Genomic DNA, 21,148 nt, shown 5'->3' with positions numbered 1-21,148 from the left:
ACTTTGTTGACAAAGAAATGTCTCGGCTATTTAATATGCTGTCTAGGTTGGTGATAACTTTCCTTCCAAGGAGTAAGCATCTTTTAATTTCATGGCTACAATCACCATCTGCAGTAATTTTGGAGCCACCCAAAATAAAGTCAGCCACTGTTTCCCCATCTATTTGCCATGAAGTGAAAGGACCGGATTCTATGATCTTAGTTTTCTGAATGTTGAGCTTTAAGCCAGCTTTTTCACTTTCATCAAGAGGCTCTTTAGTTCTTCTTCACTTTCTGCCATAAGGGTGGTTTCATCTGCATATCTGAGGTTATTGATATTTCTCCCGGCAATCTTGATTCCAGCTTGTGCTTCTTCCAGTCCAGCATTTCTCATGATGTACTCTGCATATAAGTTAAATAAGCAGGGTGACAATACACAGTCTTGACGTACTCCTTTTCCTATTTGAAACCAGTCTGTTGTTCCATGTCCAGTTCTAATTGTTGCCTCTTGACCTACATAGAGGTTTCTCAAGAGACAGGTCAGGTGGGCTGGTATTCCCATCTCCTTGAGAATTTTCCACAGTTTATTGTGATCCACACAGTCAAAGGCTTTGGCATAGTCAATAAAGCAGAAATAGATGTTTTTCTGGAACTCTCTTGCTTTTTTTTAATGATCCAGTGGATGTTGGCAATTTGATCTCTTGTTCCTCTGCCTTTTCTAAAACCAGCTTGAACATCTAGAAGTTCATGGTTCACATATTGCTGAAGCCTGGCTTGGAGAATTTTGAGCATTACTTTACTAGCATGTGAGATGAGTGCAATTGTGCGGTAGTTTGAGCATTCTTTGGCATTGCCTTTCTTTGGGATTGGACTGAAAACTTACTAAAGCTAATCCGTGAACTTAGCAAAGTTGCTGAATACACTATCAATATACAGAAATAAGTTGTATTTCTATATACTAACAATGAAAATTCTGAATGAGAAATTAAGGAATCAATCCCATTAACCATTGCAACAAAAAGAATTAAATATCTAGGAACAAACTTACCTAAGGAGTCATGTATGGATGTGAGAGTTGGACTGTGAAGAAGGCTGAGCACCAATGAATTGATGCTTTTGAACTGTGGTGTTGGAGAAGACTCTTGAGGGTCCCTTGGACTGCAAGGAGATCCAACCAGTCCATTCTGAAGGAGATCAGCCCTGGGATTTCTTTGGAAGGACTGATGCTAAAGCTGAAACTCCAGTATTTTGGCCACCTCATGCGAAGAGTTGACTCATTGGAAAAGACTCTGATGCTGGGAGGGATTGGGGGCAGGAGGAGAAGGGGATGACAGAGGATGAGATGGCTGGATGGCATCACTGACTCGATGGACGTGAGTCTGAGTGAACTCTGGGAGTTGGTGATGGACAGGGAGGCCTGGTGTGCTGCAATTCATGGGGCCTCAAAGAGTTGGACACAACTGAGCAACTGAACTGAACTGAACTAAACTGAAGGAGTCAAAGAACTGTACACAGGAATTTATAAGACACTAATAAAGAAATCAAAGATGACATAAACAGGTGGAGAAATATTCTGTGTTTTGTGTAAGAATAAATATTGTGAAAATGACTATACTACTAGACACAATCTACAGATTCAATGTGAACCCTATCAAATTATCAATGATATTTTTCACAGAAATAGAACAAAATATTTCACAATTCATGTGAAATCACAAAAGACCCCAAATAGCCAAAGCAGTCTTGAGTGAGAAGAATGGAGCTGGAGAAATCAACCTTCCTGAGTTCTGATTATACTACAAAGCTATAGTCATCAAGACAGTATGGTACTGGCACAAAAACAGAAATATGGACCAATGGAACAAGATAGAAAGCCCAGAAATAGACCCATACACCTATGGGTACCTTATTTTTGATAAAGGAGGCAAGAATCTACAATGGGGCATAAACAGCCTCTTCAATAAGGGTGCTGGGAAAACTGTACAGCTACATGTATAAGAATGAAATTAGAACACTTCCTAACACCATACGAAAAGACAAACTCGACATGGATTAAAGACTTAAATGTAAGACCAGAAACTATAAAACTCTTAGAGGAAAGCATAGGCAGAATATTCGATGGCATAAATCAAAGCAAGATCCTCTATGCCCCACCTCCCAGAGTAATGGAAATAAAAACAAAAGTAAACAAGTGGAACCTGATTAAACTTAAAAGTTTTTGCATAGGAAAGGAAACTATAAGCAAGGTGGAAAGACCACCCTCAGAATGGGAGGAAATAATAGCAAATGAAACAACTGACAAAGGATTAATTTCCAAAATATACAAGCAGCTTATACAACTCAATACCAGAAAAACAAACAAGCCAATCAAAAAGTGGGAAAAACTTAAACAGACATTTCTCCAAGAATACATACAGATGGCTAACAAACACATGAAAAGATGTTCAACATTGCTCATTATTCAGATTAGATCAGTCGCTCAGTCATGTCCGACTCTTTGCGACCCCATGAATCACAGCACGCCAGGACTCCCTGTCCATCACAAACTCCTGGAGTTCACTGAGACTCACGTCCATCGAGTCAGTGATGCCATCCAGCCATCTCATCCTCTGTCGTCCCCTTCTCCTACTGCCCCCAATCCCTCCCAGCATCAGAGTCTTTTCCAATGAGTCAACTCTTCACATGAGGTGGCCAAAGTACTGGAGTTTCAGCTTTAGCATCATTCCTTCCAAAGAAATCCCAGAGCTGATCTCCTTCAGAATGGACTGGTTGGATCTCCTTGCAGTCCAAAGGACTCTCAAGAGTCTTCTCCAACACCACAGTTCAAAAGCATCAATTCTTCGGCGCTCAGCCTTCTTCACAGTCCAACTCTCACATCCATACATGACCACAGGAAAAACCATAGCCTTGACTAGACGAACCTTTGTTGGCAAAGTAATGTCTCTGCTTTTGAATATGCTATCTAGGTTGGTCATAACTTTCCTTCCAAGGAGTAAGCGTCTTTTAATTTCATGGCTGCAGTCACCATCTGCAGTGATTTTGGAGCCCAGAAAAATAAAGTCTGACACTGTTTCCACCATTTCCCCATCTATTTCCCATGAAGTGATGGGACCGGATGCCATGATCTTCATTTTCTGAATGTTGAGCTTTAAACCAACTTTTTCACTCTCCATTTTCACTTTCATCAAGAGGCTTTTGAGTTCCTCTTCACTTTCTGCCATAAGGCTGGTGTCATCTGCATATCTGAGGTTATTGATATTTCTCCCGGCAATCTTGATTCCAGCTTGTGTTTCTTCCAGTCCAGCGTTTCTCATGATGTACTCTGCATATAAGTTAAATAAACAGGGTGACAATATACAGCCTTGATGAACTCCTTTTCCTATTAGGAACCAGTCTGTTGTTCCATGTCCAGTTCTAACTGTTGCTTCCTGACCTGCATACAAATTTCTCAAGAGGCAGGTCAGGTGGTCTGGTATTCCCCAATGCAAATCAAAACCACAAGATATTACCTCACACCAGTCAGAATGAGCATCATCAAAAAGTCTACAAACAATAAATTCTGGAGGGGGTGTGTAGAAAAGGGAATGTTATTGCACGGTTGGTGGAAATGTAAAGTGATAGAGCCACTATGGAGGACGGTATAGAGATTCCTTAAAAAACTAGGAATAAAACCACTATATGACCCAGCAATCCCACACCTAGGCATATACCCTGAGAAAACCAAAATTGAAAAAGACACATGTATCCAGTTGTTCATTGCAGCACAATTTACAATAGCTAGAACATGGAAGTAACCTATATGTGCATCAACAGATGAATGGATAAAGAAGTTGTGGTACATATGCACAATGTAATTTTACTCAGTGATAAAAAGGAACACATTTGAGTCATTTCTAATGAGGTGGGTGAAACTAGAACCTATCATACATAGTGAAGTAAGCCATAAAGAGAAAGATAAATATCATATTCTAATGTATATATATATGGAATCTAGAAAAATGTTAATGAAGAATTTATTTACAGAGCAACAATGGAGAATCAGTCGTAGAGAATAGATTTATGGACATGGGGAGAGGGGAAGAGAGGGTGAGATGTATGGAAAGAGTAACATGGAAACTTACATTACCATATGTAAAATAGATAGCCAAGAGGAATTTGCTGTATGGCTCAGGAAACTCAAAAAGGGACTCTCTATCAACCTAGAGGGGTATGATGGGAGGGAGATTCAAAATGGATGGGCTATATGTATACCTATGGCTGATTTATACTGAAGTTTGACAGAAAATAACAAAAGTGTGTAAAGCAATTATTCTTCAATAATAAATAAATTTTAAAAATTAATTTAGCTCAAATGATAGCATTTAGCTATTATTATTAATTTAGCTCAACTGCCATCATTTAAATATGTATAATTTTGATTATAAACTTAGAGAAAATAGAGGTTAAATAAGAATGAATTTTTGAATCCAGATTTATGTTAAAATAGGTTTAAAAGACTTTACCCATAAGACAGTTTGAAGACACATGATATTTTTATATTGCAGTGACAATTTCTGTATAGAAGAGTTTTAATATCATTTTACTGAATATTCCTGGGTTTTATATGACATCATGAATAGGAAAATAATGCAAAAATCATAAAAATTACTTATTACCTATCTATGCCTGAAGTATAAAGCTGTCATAATTGGGCAATGGCAATCAAATTAGTTAACTATTTGACAAAAGGTTACAAGGCTTTCAGTGTCTTATAAATGACCAATGAAGAATAATTTGCATTAAGCTATTCCATATGAAACTCTTGTTAATATAGATAGATTGGTTGATAGATAGATAATGAATAGGTAGGTAGGTCAGTAGGCACTAGAAAGATAGGTAAGCAGACAGATGGTTAAATAGATAAATGTGGAAGAAGAAACTGAAACAATATATTCTTTGATAATGTTTTAGGAATTTAGTATTTAGGATTCTCAAATACTTAAATACGTGAAAGTGATAAGAAACAGCCAAGTCCTGGTGGTGTTTTTTTCTCATATTTAGGCATTAGAGAACTGTTATCATTGAAAAGTGGAAGTATTAAAATGACTATGTAAGGACTGTAATTGGTAATGATAGCAATTACAGAGGCTTTTCTCTCAAGTCTTAGTTCTGCTGCTGCTGCTAAGTCGCTTCACTCATGTCCGACTCTGTGTGACCCCATAGACAGCAGCCCACCAGGCTCCCCAGTCCCTGGGATTCTCCAGGCAAGAACACTGGAGTGGGTTGCCATTTCCTTCTCCAATGCATGAAAGTGAAAAGTGAAAGTGAAGTCGCTCAGTCATGTCCAACCCTCAGCGACCCCATGGACTGCAGCCTTCCAAGCTCCTCCTTCCATGGGATTTTCCAGGCAAGAGTACTGGAGTGGGGTGCCATTGCCTTCTCCGTAGTTCTTCTAAGGATACTTTTTTCTCAAATAATTGTTCTATAATAATGTGGTGAATAGATATCTATCTATAAAGGACCATTTTCCCATGACTGTGTCATTCCATTTTTCATTGGAAAACAATAGTTTCCTCATTGAAATAGCACTTCCATATTAGTGAAATGGGTAGGTTTGGTATTTTCTCATGGAATAACTAATATGCATTTTTTAAAAAAGATAGGAAGGAATGTTCACTTTTCCTTGGGAATGACTACAAAGATTGTCACTGGCAAGTCTGCGCTCTTGGGGCTTCCTAAAACATTGATTGAAGTAATGGATTCTATTGATGTGTAATTTTCTCACAAGATATGCTAGAGATTTCAAGAGGGAAACTGACTAATCTCTACATGTTGTTCTGGAGGATACTGATAGGATTTATGAAAAAAAAAAGAAAAGCCAACTTTAGAGAGGTGTAGAGTGCTTCCTTTAGCCATGAAATTAAAAGACACTTACTCCTTGGAAGGAAAATTATGACCAACCTAAATAGCATATTCAAAAGCAGAGACATTACTTTGCCAACAAAGGTCTGTCTAGTCAAGGCTACGGTTTTTCCAGTGGTCATGTATGGATGTGAGAGTTGGACTGTGAAGAAGGCTGAGCACTGAAGAATTGATGCATTTGAACTGTGGTGTTGGAGAAGACTCTTGAGAGTCCCTTGGACTGCAAGGAGATCCAGCCAGTCCATTCTGAAGGAGATCAGCCCTGGGATTTCTTTGGAAGGAATGATGCTAAAGCTGAAACTCCAGTACTTTGGCCACCTCATGTGAAGAGTTGACTCATTGGAAAAGACTCTGATGCTGGGAGGGATTGGGGGCAGTAGGAGAAGGGGACGACAGAGGATGAGATGGCTGGATGGCATCACTGACTCGATGGATGTGAGTCTCAGTGAACTCTGGGAGTTGGTGATGGACAGGGAGGCCTGGCATGCTGCGATTCATGGGGTCGCAAAGAGTTGGACACGACTGAGCGACGGATCTGATCTGATCTGATCTGAGAGTGCTTCCAACTCTAGTATTCTTGCCTGGAAAATCCCATGGATGGAAGAGCGTGATGGGGTGCAGTCCATGGGGTCGTGAAGAGTCAGACACGACTAGGCAACTTCACTTTCACTTTTCACTTTTCACTTTCATGCATTGGAGAAGGAAATGGCAAGCCACTCCAGTGTTCTTGCCTGGAGAATTCCAGGGATGAGGGAGCCTGATGGGCTGCTGTCTATGGGGTTGCACAGAGTCGGACACGACTGAAGCGACTTAGCAGCAGTAGCAGAGTGCTTCCAAATAATTTTATTAAAACATCAATTTTGCAGTCGAATGGCCTCTTCAGAAACCTGGGAAATCTTTTGGTCATTACCTTTTTTACTTTCAAGCTACATCTAATAATTCACTTTTGCTTATCTCTTTCTTCCTATCTTTATTTTTACAGTTCTACATGTCCAGCCTGAAGGGTTTTTTTTTTTCCTCTTCACCTCGTAAACATACCTACTTTTCCATCTCTCTTAAATATGTGGTTAAAACTTTGGTTTTGTTGTTTTACTAAGACTTTATTTTTAATAATAATATAAATTAATTAAATAAAGAAAATTTGTGTACTAGATTCACAAATTGAGAGAGAGGTACGGAGAATTCCCATATATCCCCTACCTTCACACATGCACAACCTCTCCCATTAACAACATCCCCCATCATAGAAATACATTTATAAAAATTTGTGAGCCTACATCAATATCACAATTACCCAAAATTTCTAATTTAAAATATGGCTCACTTTCTGTGCTGTAAATTCTATAGGTCTGGACAAATGTATAATAATATATGTCCATCATTGTGGTATCATACAGAGTATTTTTGGGCTTCCTAGTTGGCACTAGTGGTAAAGAATCTGCATGCCAATGCAGGACATGTAAGAGGCATGGATCTTATCCCTGGGCTGGGAAGATTCTCGAAAGTAAGAAATGGTACCCAATTCCAGTATTCTTGCCTGGAAAATGCCGTGGGCAGTGGACCCTGGCTGGCTACAGTCCATGGGGCCACAGAGAGTAGGACACTACTGAGCACAAGCACAATGCAGAGTATTTTCACTGCCCTAAAATTCTCCCTGCTTCATCTATTTATTCCTCCCTCCCACATACCCAGCTGCAAACCCTGATCTTTTTACTGTCTTTTTACTTTATTCTTTTCCAGAATATTATCTAGTTGAAATCATATAGTGCATTGCCTTTTGAGATTGACTTCTTTCTTAGTACTATGCATTTAAGGTTCCCCCATGTCTTTTCATGGCTTGATAGTAAATTTCTTTTTAGTGCAGAATATTCCATTGTCTGCATGTACTTATTCACCTAATGAAGGACATCTTTGTTGCTTCAAATTTTTATCGTTATGAATAAATCTACTGTAAACATACATGTGCACCTTTTTGTGTTAGGATAGAAGAAGTTTTCAAATGTTTTGTGTAAATATAAAGAAGCATGATTGTTGAATCATATAGTAAGAGTATATTTACTTTTGTGGGCAACCACCAAACCATCTTTACAAGTGGCTGTACCACTTTGAATTGCCATCAGGAGTGATCAGAGTTCATGTTCTTTACATCATCACCAGAATTTGGGGTTGTTGCTGTTCTTGATTTTGATTATTCTAATATGATTGTAGGTATATCTCCCTGTTTTAATTTGCATTTCCCTGATGACATAATGCAGAGCATCTTTCATACATTTATTTGATATCTGTGCCATCTCTTTTTGGTGAGATATATGAAAGTCCTTGGCCCATTAGTTAAATCAGTTTGTTTGTTTCTTGTTGTTTAGATTTAAGAGTTCTTTGTATACTTTAGATAATAGTCCTTTTTTTTGCAAATATTTTCCCCAGTCTATGACTTAGTCTTCCCATTCACTCAATATTCTCTTTCACAGAACTCTGGTTTGTAAATTTAATTAAATCTAGCTTATAAGTTATTTCTTTCATGGATCATGCCTTTTGTGTTGTATCTGAAAAGTCTTGGACATATCTAAGGTAATTGAGGTTTTCTCCTACGTTGTCTTCTAGGAGTTTTGCAGTTTTGTGTTTTACACCTACATCTGTGATTCACTTTGAGTTAATTTTTGTGAAGGATGTAAGCTCTCTGTATAAACATACATTTTTTTTTTATTTTTGCACATGGATGTCCAGTTGCTCCAGCACCATTTATCGAAGATACTGTCTTTGCTCCATAGTATTGCTTTTGCTCCTTTGTCAAAAATCAGTTGATTATATTTGTGTCTCTTTTGGGGCTCTCTATTCTGTTCCACTCATCAATTTTCTTTTCTTTCCCTAATTCCATGCTTTCTTTGTTTTGTTTTGTTTTAAATTAATTTATTTTGATTGGAGGAAAATTACTTTACAATATTGTGATTGTTTTTGCCATACAGCAGCATGAATCGGCCATAGGTATACATGGCCATAGGTACACATGGTCCCCCCAGTTCTGAACCCCCCACCCACCACCCTCACCACCCTATCCCTTAAGGTTACTGGCTTTGGGTACCCTGCTTCATGCTTTCTTGATTACTGTAGCTGCATAGTAAATCTGGAAGTCAGACAATGTTGTTCCCGGTGAATTGAAGATTCTTTTGTTGTTGTTGTTGTGAGATAATTTGGAGACAAAGCAGAAAGGTTAAGAAAGTAAAGTGAAAGTGAAAGAAAGTGAAAGTAAAGTCGCTTAGTCGTGTCCGACTCTTTGCGACCCCATGGACTGTAGCCTATCAGGCTCCTCCGTCATGGGATTTTCCAGGCAAGAGTGCTGGAGTGGATTGCCATTTCCTTCTCCAAGAAAGTAAAATAAGAGTTTATTTAAGCACAGATATGCTCTCAGAGGGAGAGTGGGCAGGCAGGTGAGGAGTTGCTGTATCTAGTTTCTTTGGTAAGCTAGTTATATGTCCGTGTTACTCAGTCGTGTCTGATTCTTTGGGACCCCATGGATTGTAGCCTGCCAGGCTCCTCTGTCCATGGAATTCTCCAGGCAAGAATACTGGAATGGGTTATCATTCCCTTCTCCAGGGGATCTTCCTGACCCAGGGATCAAACATGGGTCTCCTGCACTGCAGGCAGATTCTTTTCCTCTGAGCCACCAGGGAAGCCCAAGCTAGTTGTTATGAGGGGCAAATAAATGAAAGGGTAGAATATTCACTGGGAAAAGAGGAGTTTCCAGGTCATATTCCCTGATTTTCATCCCAACTCCGTTTTCCTAAGGAAAGGTGGGACTTTTGTGCTTATTCAACTTAGATCAGAAGTGTCATGGTGTTGGTGCATGCTGGGTACTTTTTTATCTGTAAGGCTAATTTTATTGTAATGAGAGCACAATGAGCAAAAGGTTGTTTTCAGTCACAGGAGATAATCATCTTTCCCCACCTTTCTTTGTCTATACTATCCAGAAGACACTTATCACCCAAAATGTGTGGTTTCCTGTCAGTTCGAGGTTCCTGCTTTCCTTTGCCTATGGATCCCTGCTGTTTACAAAATGTGGAATTTCCTGCCACCTAGCTCTTGCCCCCATTTCTCTGCTCATACCTAGCTACCTGCTTGCTCTAACAGGGTCAGTCTTTCAGCTTTGTTCTTCTTCAGTATTTTATTGGCTATTTTAGTGCTTTTAACTCTTCATATATACCGTAGAATCAGTTTGTCCATATCCAAAAAAATAACTTGCTAGTATTTTGATTGTGATTGCATTAAATTTGTAGGTCAAGATGGGAAGAACTTGAAGAGGAAAAGTTAAAATTTTGCATGACCTCCTACTCCTTCTGCCTCTGTAACTCAGCTTGCTCCTTGCAAAGTTTGGATCACGTAGGTCACGTAGTCTCAGAAAGTGGGGGCTTACAATAGTAGGAGAAGGAAATGGCAACGCACTCCAGTGTTCTTACCTGGAAAATCCCATGGATGGAGGAGCCTGGTAGGCTACAGTCTATGGGGTCGGAAAGAGTCGGACATGACTGAGTAACTTCACTTTATCTTTATCACAATACTAGGAACTGGAGCTTATCTCACTCACCCTTGTCCTGCTCTTTGCAACTACCCAGCCCTTGCAAATCTGCTTAATCATGCCTGTCCGTGTAAAGGTCAGGCATCCCTCTCCCCATCTTGACCGCTATTCCCTTATACATTGAAACCCCTTAATTTAAACCAGCTTATTGCCCACTAGTGGGCAATATATATAGTGTTGCCCACTGTAGTCTGTCTATGAAAACTCTGTAACCCCTTTGTTCAGGCCTCAGAGCTTGGAGTGTTAAGTCCTCTGGGTCTGTCAGCGTAATAAACCTGAGTTCTCCAACTCTCCAAGTGTGGTGCTTGGCTTCTCAATTACTGGTTTCTACAACAAACTGACATCATAACAATATAGACAATATTGAGTTTTCCTATACATGGATATGAATATCTCTTCATTTATTTAGTTTTTCTTTCATTTAGTTGATTGGTGTTTTATAGTTTTCCTTATATAGATCTTGTACATATTTTGTTAGATTTATACCTATTGTACTTTTTTAGTACTAATGTTAGAGAAGGCAATGGCAACCCACTCCAGTGTTCTTGCCTGGAGAATTCCAGAGACAGGGGAGCCTGGTGGGCTGCTGTCTATGGGGTGCCACAGAGTCGGACATGACTGAAGGGACTTAGCAGCAGCAGCAGCAGTATTAATGTTAATGATATTGTGTTTTTAATTTCAAATTCTACTTGTTCATTGCTGATGTGTAAGAAAGTAATTGATTTTTATGTATTAATTTTGTATCCTCCAACTCTGCTGGTTAGTTTTAAGTTTTATGGGTCAGTTCTTTCAGATTTTTGGCACAGATGATCATGTCATCTACAAAGATAATTATATCTCTTCCTTCCCAATCAGTATATATTTTACTTCCTTTTCTTGTTTACACTAACTAGAATGTCTATAGTACAAAACTGAAATAGAGTGATGAGAGAAGACATTTTTGCCTCATTCTAATCTTGGTGGGGAAACAATATTTCTTACCATTAAGTATGATGTTCAGTTAGTCAGTCAGTTCGGTCACTCAGTCGTGTCTGATTCCTTGTGACCCGATATACTGCAGCATGCCAGGCTTACCTGTCTATCATCAACTCCTGGAGCTTGCTCAAACTCATGCCCATAGAGTTGGCGATGCCATACAACCATCCCATTCTCTGTGATTCCCTTCTCTTCCTGCCCTCACTCTTTTCCAGCATCACGTTTTTTTCTAATAAGTTAGCTCTTCACATCAGGTAGCCACAGTATTGGAGCTTCAGCTTCAGCATCAGTCCTTCCAATGAATGTTTAGGACTGATTTCCTTTAGGATTGACTGGTTGGATCTCCTTGCAGTCCAAGGATCTCTCAGGAGTCTTCTCCAACACCACAGTTCAAAAGTATCAATTCTTCAGCACTCAGCTTTCTTTATAGTCCAACTCTCACATCCACACACGACTACTGGAAAAACCATAGCTTTGAAAATTGACCTTTGTCAGCAAAGTAATGTCTCTGCTTTTTAATATGCTTTCTAGGTTAGTCATAGCTTTTCTTCCAAGGAGAAATTGTCTTTTACCTTTATGTAGTCACCATCTGCGGTGGTTTTGGAACCCAAGAAAATAAAATCTGTCACTATTTCCATCGTTTCCCCAACTATTTGCCATGAAGTGATGGGACTGGATGCCATTATCTTCGTTTTTTGAATGTTGAGTTTTAAGCCAGCTTTTTCACTCTGCTCTTTCACTGTCCAAAGAGGCTCTTTGGTTCCTTTTCACTTTCTTGCCACAAGGATAGTTTCATCCGCATATCTGAGGTTATTGATATTTATCCTGGCAATATTTATTCCAGTTTAAAGTATGATGTTAGCTGTAGAATTTTGTATATTCTTTATCAAGTTGAGAATGTTTGGCTCTACTCCTTGTTTTCTGGGAGTTTCTATCATAAATGGTGAATGGATTTTGTAAAATATTTTTTCTGCCTCTATTGATATGATCATGTGGTTTTGTTTTTTTATGCTATTTGTGAATTAAATTAACTGATTTTTGAATGCTCAATCTTCCTTGTTTAGCAGGAATAAATCCTACTTGTTTGCAGTATATAATTCTTTTTATACATTGTTGCATTCAACTTCCTAATATTTTGTTAAGGATTTTTGCATTACTATCCATTAGGGATTTTGGTCTATAGTACAAATATTCTTTTGTAGTATATGTATTCTATAAATTTATGTTATAAATTGTATGCTATAAATTACCTCCAATTATAGTTTTTGCTGCATCCCACAAATTTCATAAATTGTTTTTTTTAATTTTAGGAAAGAATGTTGTAAATTTTTTCCCCAGATTTCTTCTTTGGTGCACATGTTGCTTTAAGTGTGTTGGTTAATCACCATATATTTTGATATTTTCCGGTTGTCTTTCTATTATTGACTTTTAGTTAAATTTCATTGTGATCTGAGAATAGACATTGTATGATTTATATTATTTAAATTTTTAAGGTGTGTTTAAAGTGAGAACATGGTCTATATTGATGAATGTTCCATGTGAGCTTGAAAAGAATGTGTATGCTGCTGTTGTTGGAAGATTAAGTCTGTAAATGTCAATTATATCCAGTTGATTGATGATTTTGTTGAGTTCAGCTATGTCCTGACTCATATTCTGCCTGCTTCATCTGTCCATTTCTGAGAGAGAGTTTTGACATCTACAACATGATAGTGGAGTCACCTATTTCTCTTTCTAGTTCTATCAGACTTTGCCTCTCATAGTTTGATGCTCTGTTGTTAGGTGTATAAATATTAAGGATTGTAATACTTTCCTGGAAAATTAACCCCTTTATCATTACATAATGCCCTTATTTATCCACAATAACTTTATTTGCTTTGAAATCTGCTCCATCTGAAATTAATATAGCTACTTCTGCTTTCTTTGATTAGTATTACTATATTTTTCTCCAACCATTTACTTCAAATCTATACATGTTTTTATATATATTTAAAATGAGTTTTTTGTAGACATTAGATAATTGGGTCTTGTTTTGTGGTTCAGTCTGGCAATCTTTATCATTTAGTTGATGCATTTGGACCATTGATATTCAGAGATGTATTTGGACTCATATCTACCATCTTTGTCACTGTTTTGAATTTAATGTTCTCCTTCTTTTTCCCTACTTTGCCTTCCACTCTTTGTATGCCTTTTGTAGTTTCAAATGAACATTTTACATGATTCCATATTTCCTCTTTTCTTAGCATATAGGTTATACTTCTCTTTTTTTGCTGTTTTTATGGTTGTCCCAGGGTAACCATAAATATTGCAATAGGTATTCACATATAATTTAAGTCCATTTTCAAATGATAGTATACCACTTCATGGGTAGTGTGAGTACCTAGTAATAATAATTATTATTTCTCCCCCCACCCAACAATTCTCCAGTTTAAGGTTAACAAATATGGTATTTTTATATCTAAAACTTTAGTGTAAGTTTTCAGTTCTGAACTATGTTTCCATAAAGGCAGAGGCACATTGGTTTGTATTACACAGGAAATAATTTATCTTTAAGTCACAAATATGAATGAGTATATTTTGCCAATGTTATAAAGATGATTTCAAACCCTAGCTAATCTCTTTCTCAAATTGCAACCATTTGCTTAATCTTTAATGAAAATAGAGACCAAAAATGAATGCTTAAACATATCACTATGTGAGATTCTGATGACTAAGAAATCCTTGAAAGAGCAGTGAACCATGATTATTGAAAAGCTCAGAACACTAGCAAGGTTTACTTGCAAAGATTTTACAGAAGGCTGCAAATTGTGTTCCCTAAGAGGAACTAGGAAATATATATGTCATTTAGTAATACATTGAAATTGCCTTGTCTAGGGTGAGTATTACACAAAAACTCCAAGTTACCATTTCCTGGTCTGTTATCCATCATATCATGGCCCTGCACTCCACCTCATAGACAGCCACTAAGTCATACTGGCCTTTGTCCTTTCATAATTTGTTGGCAGCCAGTGTCTCCATACAGGTGTCTTAGGGACATTGATTCACCTCAGTTGTTAAACTTCTCCAAAGGACTCAATGCAACTTTTCTTTTTTATCCATTTAGTTTTGTACAAACTAATCAGAATCTGTGACTTTATGGTTAGTTAAAATATGAGCTGAGAAATCTTCATGAAATTCAAAAGCATTGATATCATTTATTGTTAATCCTAACTTTTCTAGCACTTTTCAAGTAGCATATGTTGGTTCGAGTGAAAGCTGATCTTTGGAATCCTGAAACAAATATACAAAATCCCTCATATGTGCCTTCAGCTTATAACCCATGACCAAAGATTTTTTCCTGAGCATTGCAGATGCACCATCAGTTAGGAAAGAAGAATTTGCAGCTGTCACTATGCCATAGGGCTTGATGAATGCAGGTTTTAGCTTGACTATCTACTTCAGAAAGGACAAAGGCCACTATCTTTGGTGAATATATCTTTTCCTGGTATTTTGAAGATATACAACATCAGAAAGGAGTCCTTCATCCTGGGCCCTCTTGGCTAGACTGTGCAAATGCAGTGCATACTCACTCTGTTGCAGTTGAGAAACAACAAGGCAGCTGCAAGTCAGTCTGTAGAGTGATGCATGGTCATGCCCAGGTGATAGGATTAAAGATAGTCACTGACCTAAAATCTTGGCCTTTTTGAGATCGAGCATGAGTTTCCTCAAATGACAAATTGGTACATAGGCTATTAACTCTATATCACCTGCCACAACCACATTACTGGCCAGAAGTAATCAAGCCAACACTTGTAGTCCTGGTTTGGTTAGCAAAGATGCAAGCCATGGTGACAGATCACAGGAGACTTGTCAGAGAGGTCAGCTTCAAGGGATAGACTCTCCAGCTACATTGTTTTTACTTCCTGTATAACTATGCCAAAGAAGATGTAACCAACAATTTCCTTTGGGACCTTGGTTTGATGCAACAAATCTGAGCCAAATCACATGGCATCAGGTCTTTATATGAAGTGCCTGACAGCAAAAATAGAGTGTGACATTATCTAGCACCACCGTATTCTTTATACAGGGTTTAGCCAAGGTCTTCTTTAATTTTTTTCTGGGCAGCTGGGGCAGCTTTTAGCTGATAGGAACAGCTCAGAGGTCTCAAGAAAATCTGTGTACCCATTTTGCTGAACTTGGAAGATTTTTTTCAAGTTAATGTCAAGATGGAAGTCATGCTGCAGTGGTCCCCACCTTAGCTTGGGCTCCTGTTGTGAGCAGCATTTGGCCTCAAGTTTCTGGGGTGAGAGGGATGTAGGGGTGGATCTAGTCTATAAAGAACCTCTCTTGCAGGCCATCAGACTCCAGAGGTGTAGCTGGGTCCTGGCTGTCTGCTTGTCACCTGACTAGATGACTGACCTCTGACCTCATGATAGGCCTTCTTTCTTTCAGTAGAGAAAGAGTTCTTTCTGCCCCTTTAGCCAAAGTGAAGGGTACCATTAGGGACCTGCAGTGAGTCAGCATGGGGTTGGCAGGGTGGGAGGTGGGCAGGTAGGCTTGGGTTAGTCAGGAAGTATGTTGAGGGCCTGGCTAGTACCAGGCTGAGTCTGAGTAGGATGTTCCAGAGCCTGGGCAGAACTCCTGCAGAGGCTAAGACAGCCTCTGAGCCTCATCTCTTTTGCCAAAAAACCTTCAAAAAACATTCCTTGCATGATAAGTGTCCTGGTAACAAATACCCTCAGTTTTTATTTATCTGAGAAAATTTATTTTTCCTTCACTTTTGAAGAATAACTTTATAGGTTATAGACTTCTAGGCTGGTAGGTTTTTTCCTCTCAGCCTTTTTTTATACCCTAAACTGGTCCTTTAACTCACCAGGTATCATGAGTTAGGCAGAAATGAAATATTAGTGCAACATATAAATCTTCTCCAAGTCTTCAAATTCCTCATGCTCAGCTTTTCTTCTTACAAAAATAAAAGGAATTGGAAAACTAACTTTTAAATCAATATTTCTAATTATATATATATATATACCCTCTTTTGAGGTAAGTCCCCAAGTCAGATACTCATGCCTGAAAGATTCTTGCTCTCTATCAGAAAGGGGCAAAATGTCTTTTCCACCTTTTGAAAGCAGAAATGAATTTTATAGTTTCATATAGAGATTCAAAGTGTTACCTTTTTCCTCTGCATCCTTGCTTCTTTTTCTTCTTCTCCCTGACTTGTAATGACAAGGAATGTGCATCTCAGAAGTGGAAGTTTGTCTCCCCTGGTAGCTAATCCTCAGCTTGTCCTCCACAACCTCTCCTTCCCCCAGTGTCTGCGTTAGCCAACCCCTTCCCCTGAGGCCTGGGGTGAGAGTGAGGGGAAGGGCAGGGAGAAGAGGACAGAAGATAATGAAGAAGGTTAGAAATAGTTTTACCGCAGCTACCATCAATAAGACTAGAGATCTAAGAACTTACATACCGTGTGTAGAAATCTCTCAACACTAAATATTCCACTCTACTTTATTCTCACACGGTTACTGAGGAGAAGTTAGTGGCAGTTTTTATCTTTGTTCCTCTTTGAGTAATGTGGTTTTCTCCACTCCAATCCCTTGCTTCTTTCAGAATTTTTTTTTCTTTCCCTTTAATTTCTTGTAGTTTCAAAAAGATATGCCTAGCTTAAGGTGTTTTGTTTGTTTTGTTGTTGTGGTGGTGGTGGTGGTGGTGTCATTTATTCTACTTGGTTTTCTCTGATATTCCTGAATCTGTGGTTTGGTGTCTGATATTAATTTGGGGAAATTCTCAGTCATTATTGTTTGTTTTTTTTTTCCTGTCCTTTTCTCGCTCTGTCTTAGGTTTTGGTTAAATCATTTCCCCAAAGGGCGAGCCTTCTCAAAAACTGAGGGTTGCTGGAGTATTTAAAAATCATTCCATTTTCCCTGCCCCTTCCTGAAGCCCAAGGGGATTTTTCTCTAATATTTACTCTGAGAACCTGGATGGATTCCACATAGGAAATCCTGTGATTTAGAGGGAGGGGGATCTGTGGCTGGGTTCCCCTTGAGTTTTTAATTCTTTTACCTCTCTGACTTGTCCACACGGAGTCTCCAGCAGTTCTTCAATCAAAGTCCAGATTTACTACCTGCCCCCTCCCATTTCTAGTGGTGATTTCTACATGGGAATCTCTGCTCAGGTCTGGCATCACTCCCTGTCTATTTTCTCTTTGTCTCCAATCCTAGGGACTCCAATCCTGTGTCTTCCCCTCTCTAGGGAACCAAATAAAATTATTGATTTTTTACTCTTCAACTTTTTGTCATTAGGATAGGGTGGTGACTTAAGATCCTTATATCAGAACTGGAAACCAAACCCTAAACGTGTCACTTTAACATATAATTAACATGATTTAATGCCTGTCCAATAAGATCTACATGCCTCCCTTGTTAAATAGTGTGGCCCTGCACCAATATTTCCTGAAGTCATTCTGGACCACTTGGTCTTCCTGTTTCCTCACAAGGAAGGAGAAAACACTAGAATAAATTGGTATAGGCATACCTCAGAGATACTGTGGCTTTTGCTCCAGACCACTGCAATGAAGCAAATATCGCAATAAAGGGAGTCATTTGAAATTTTGGTTTCTCAATGCATATGAAAGTTGTTTTTGTTCAGTCTACTCAGTCATGAGAGACCCCACAGACTACAGCCCTCCCTGTCCTTCACCATCTCTTGGAGTTTGCTCAAACTCATATCCTTTGAGTCAGTTAGGCCATCCAACCATCTCATCCTCTGTCATCCCCTTCTTCCCCTGTCTTCAGTCTTTCCTGGCATCAGGGTCTTTACCAATGAGTCTGCTCTTCGCATCAGGTGGCCAAAGTATTGAAGCTTCAGCTTCAGCATCAGTCCTTCCAATGAATATTCAGGGTTGATTTCCTTTAGGATTGACTGGTTTGATCCCCTTGCAGTCCAAGAGACTCTCAAGAGTCTTTTTCAGCACCACAGTTCAAGGGAATCAATTGTTCAGCACTCAGACTTCCTTATGGTCCAGCTGTCACATCCACACCTAACTATTGGAAAAACCATTCTTTTGACTAGATGGAGCTTTGTTAGCAAAGTGATGCCTCATTCTCTCTCTCTTTTTTAATATGCTTTTTAGGTCTGTCATAGCTTTTCTTCCAAGGAACAGGTGTCTTTTAATTTGGGGGCTGCAATCATCATCTGCAGTGATTTTGGAACCACCAAAATAAAGTCTGTCACTGTTTCCATTGTTTTTCCATCTATTTGTGATGAAGTGATAGGACCCAATGCCATGATCTTTGTTTTTTGAAAGTTGAGTTTTAAGCCAATTTTTTCACTCTAGTCTTTCACCTTAATCAAGAGACTCTTTGGTTCCTCTTCACTTTCTTGCCATAAGGGTGGTGTCATCTGCATATCTGAGGTTATTGATATTTCTCCCAGTGATCTTGGTTCCAGATTGTGCTTCACCCATCCTAGCATTTCGCTTGATGTATTCTGCATATAAGTTAAGTAAGCAGGATGACAATATACAACTTGACATACGCCTTTACCAGTTTTGGAACCAGTGCATCATTACATGTCTGGTTCTAACTGTTGCTTCTTGACCTACATACAGGTTTCTAAGAAGGAAGGTAAGGTGGTCTGGAATTCCCATCTCTTTAAGAATTTCACACAGTTTGTTGTGATCCATAGTTTGTGGTCCTACATGGCATGCCTCACCCACGACGGATGGGTGATGGTGGAGAGTTCTGAGAAAAAGTGGCCCCCTAGAGAAGAGAATGGCAAACCACTTCAGTATTCTTGCCTTGAGAACCCCATGAACAGTATGAAAAGGCAAAAAGATAGGACACTGAAAGATTAACTCCCCAGGTCGCTAGGTGCCTGATATGCTACTGGAGATCAGTGGAGAAATAACTTCAGAAAGAATGACGAGATGAAGCCAAAGGAAAAGCAGCAGCCAGTTGTGAATGTGACTGGTGATGGAAGCAAGGTCTGATGTTGTAAAGAGCAATATTGCATAGGAACCTGGAATGTCACATCCATGAATCAAGGCAAATTGGAAGTAGTCAAACAGGAGATGGCAAGAGTGAACGTCGACATTTTAGGAATCAGCAAACTAAAATGGAATGGAATGGTGAGTTTTTTTTTTTGGAATGGTGAATTTAATTCAGATGACGATTATATCTACTACTGTGGGCAAGAATCCCTAAGAAGAAATGGAGTAGCCATCATAGTCAACAAAAGATCCAAAATGCAGTACTTGGATGCAATCTTAAAAACGACAGAATGATCTCTGTTCGTTTCCAAGGCAAACCATTCAATATTACGGTAATCCAAGTCTATGCCCTGACCAGTAATGCTGAAGAAGCTGAAGTTGAATGATCCTATGAAGACCTGAAAGACCTTCTAGAACTAACAACCAAAAAAAAAGAAGTAATGCTCAAAATTCTCCAAGCCAGGCTTCAGGAATACATGAACCGTGAACTTCCAGATGTTCAAGCTGGTTTTAGTAAAGGCAGAGGAACCAGAGATCAAATTGCCAACATCTATTGGATCATTGAAAAAGCAATAAAGTTCCAGAAAAACATGTATTTCTGCTTTATTGACTATGCCAAAGCCTTTGACTGTGTGGATCACAATAAACTGTGGAAAATTCTGAAAGTGATGGGAATGCCAGACCACCTGACTTGCCTTTTGAGAAATCTGTATGCAGGTCAGGAAGCAACAGTTAGAATTGGACATGAAACAACAGACTAGTTCCAAATAGAAAAAAGGAGTATGTCAAGGCTGAATATTGCCACTGTGCTTATTTAACTTATATGCAGAGTACATCATGAGAAACGCTGTGCTGGAAGAAGCACAATCTGGAATTAAGATTGCTGGGCGAAATATCAATAACCTGACATATGCAGATGACACCACCCTTATGACAGAAAGTGAAGAACTAAAGAGCCTCTTGATGAAAGTGAAAGAGCAGAATGAAAAAGTTGGCTTAAAGCTCAATATTTATAAAACTAAAATCATGGCATCTGGTCCCATCACTTCATAGCAAATAGATGGGGAAACAGTGGAAACAGTGACAGACTTAAGTTTGGGGGCTCCAAAATCACTGCAGATGGTAAATGCAGCCATGAAATTAAAAGATACTTATTCCTTGGAAGGAAAGTTATTACCAACCTAGACAGCATATTAAAAAAGCAGGGACATTACTTTGCCAGTAAAGGTCCATCTAGGCAAGGCTATGTTTTTACCAATAGTTATGTATGGATGTTAGAGTTGGAGCATAAAGAAAGTTGAGCATTGAAGATTGACCCTCTTGAAGTTTGGTGTTTGAGAAGCCTCTTGAGAGTCGCTTGGACTGCAAGGAGACTCAACCAGTCCATCCTAAAGGAAATCAGTGTTGAATATTCTTTGGAAGGACGGATGTTGAAGCTGAAACTCCAATAGTTTGGCCACCTGATGTGAAGAACTGACTCATTTGAAAAGACCCTGATGCTGAAAAAGTTTGAAGGTGGGAGGAAAAGGGGATGACAGAGGATGAGATGGTTGGATGGTATCACCGACTCAGTGGACAACTCCAGAAGTTGGTGTTGTCAGGGAGTCCTGGTGTGCTGCTGTCCATGGGTTGGAAAGAGTCAGACACAACTAAACAACTGCACTGAACTGAACAGTTTGTGGTGGTCCACTCAATCAAACACTCTAGCATAGTCAGTGAAGCAGAAATTGAATTTTTTTCTGGAATTCTCTTGCTTTTGCTGTG

General features: G+C 38.9%; 1 pseudogene; it reads right to left on the bottom strand.

Moving 5' to 3' along the window:
* Positions 1-14,389: 14,389 nt before the first annotated feature.
* On the bottom strand, positions 14,390-15,586 carry LOC102264783 (trifunctional enzyme subunit beta, mitochondrial-like; annotated as a pseudogene).
* Positions 15,587-21,148: the final 5,562 nt, after the last annotated feature.

Source organism: Bos mutus, chromosome 17, assembly GCF_027580195.1.
Source record: "Bos mutus isolate GX-2022 chromosome 17, NWIPB_WYAK_1.1, whole genome shotgun sequence".
NCBI lineage: Eukaryota > Metazoa > Chordata > Mammalia > Artiodactyla > Bovidae > Bos > Bos mutus.
Note: the sequence above shows the minus strand (reverse complement) of the source record. Positions and strands in the feature narration are given on the sequence as shown.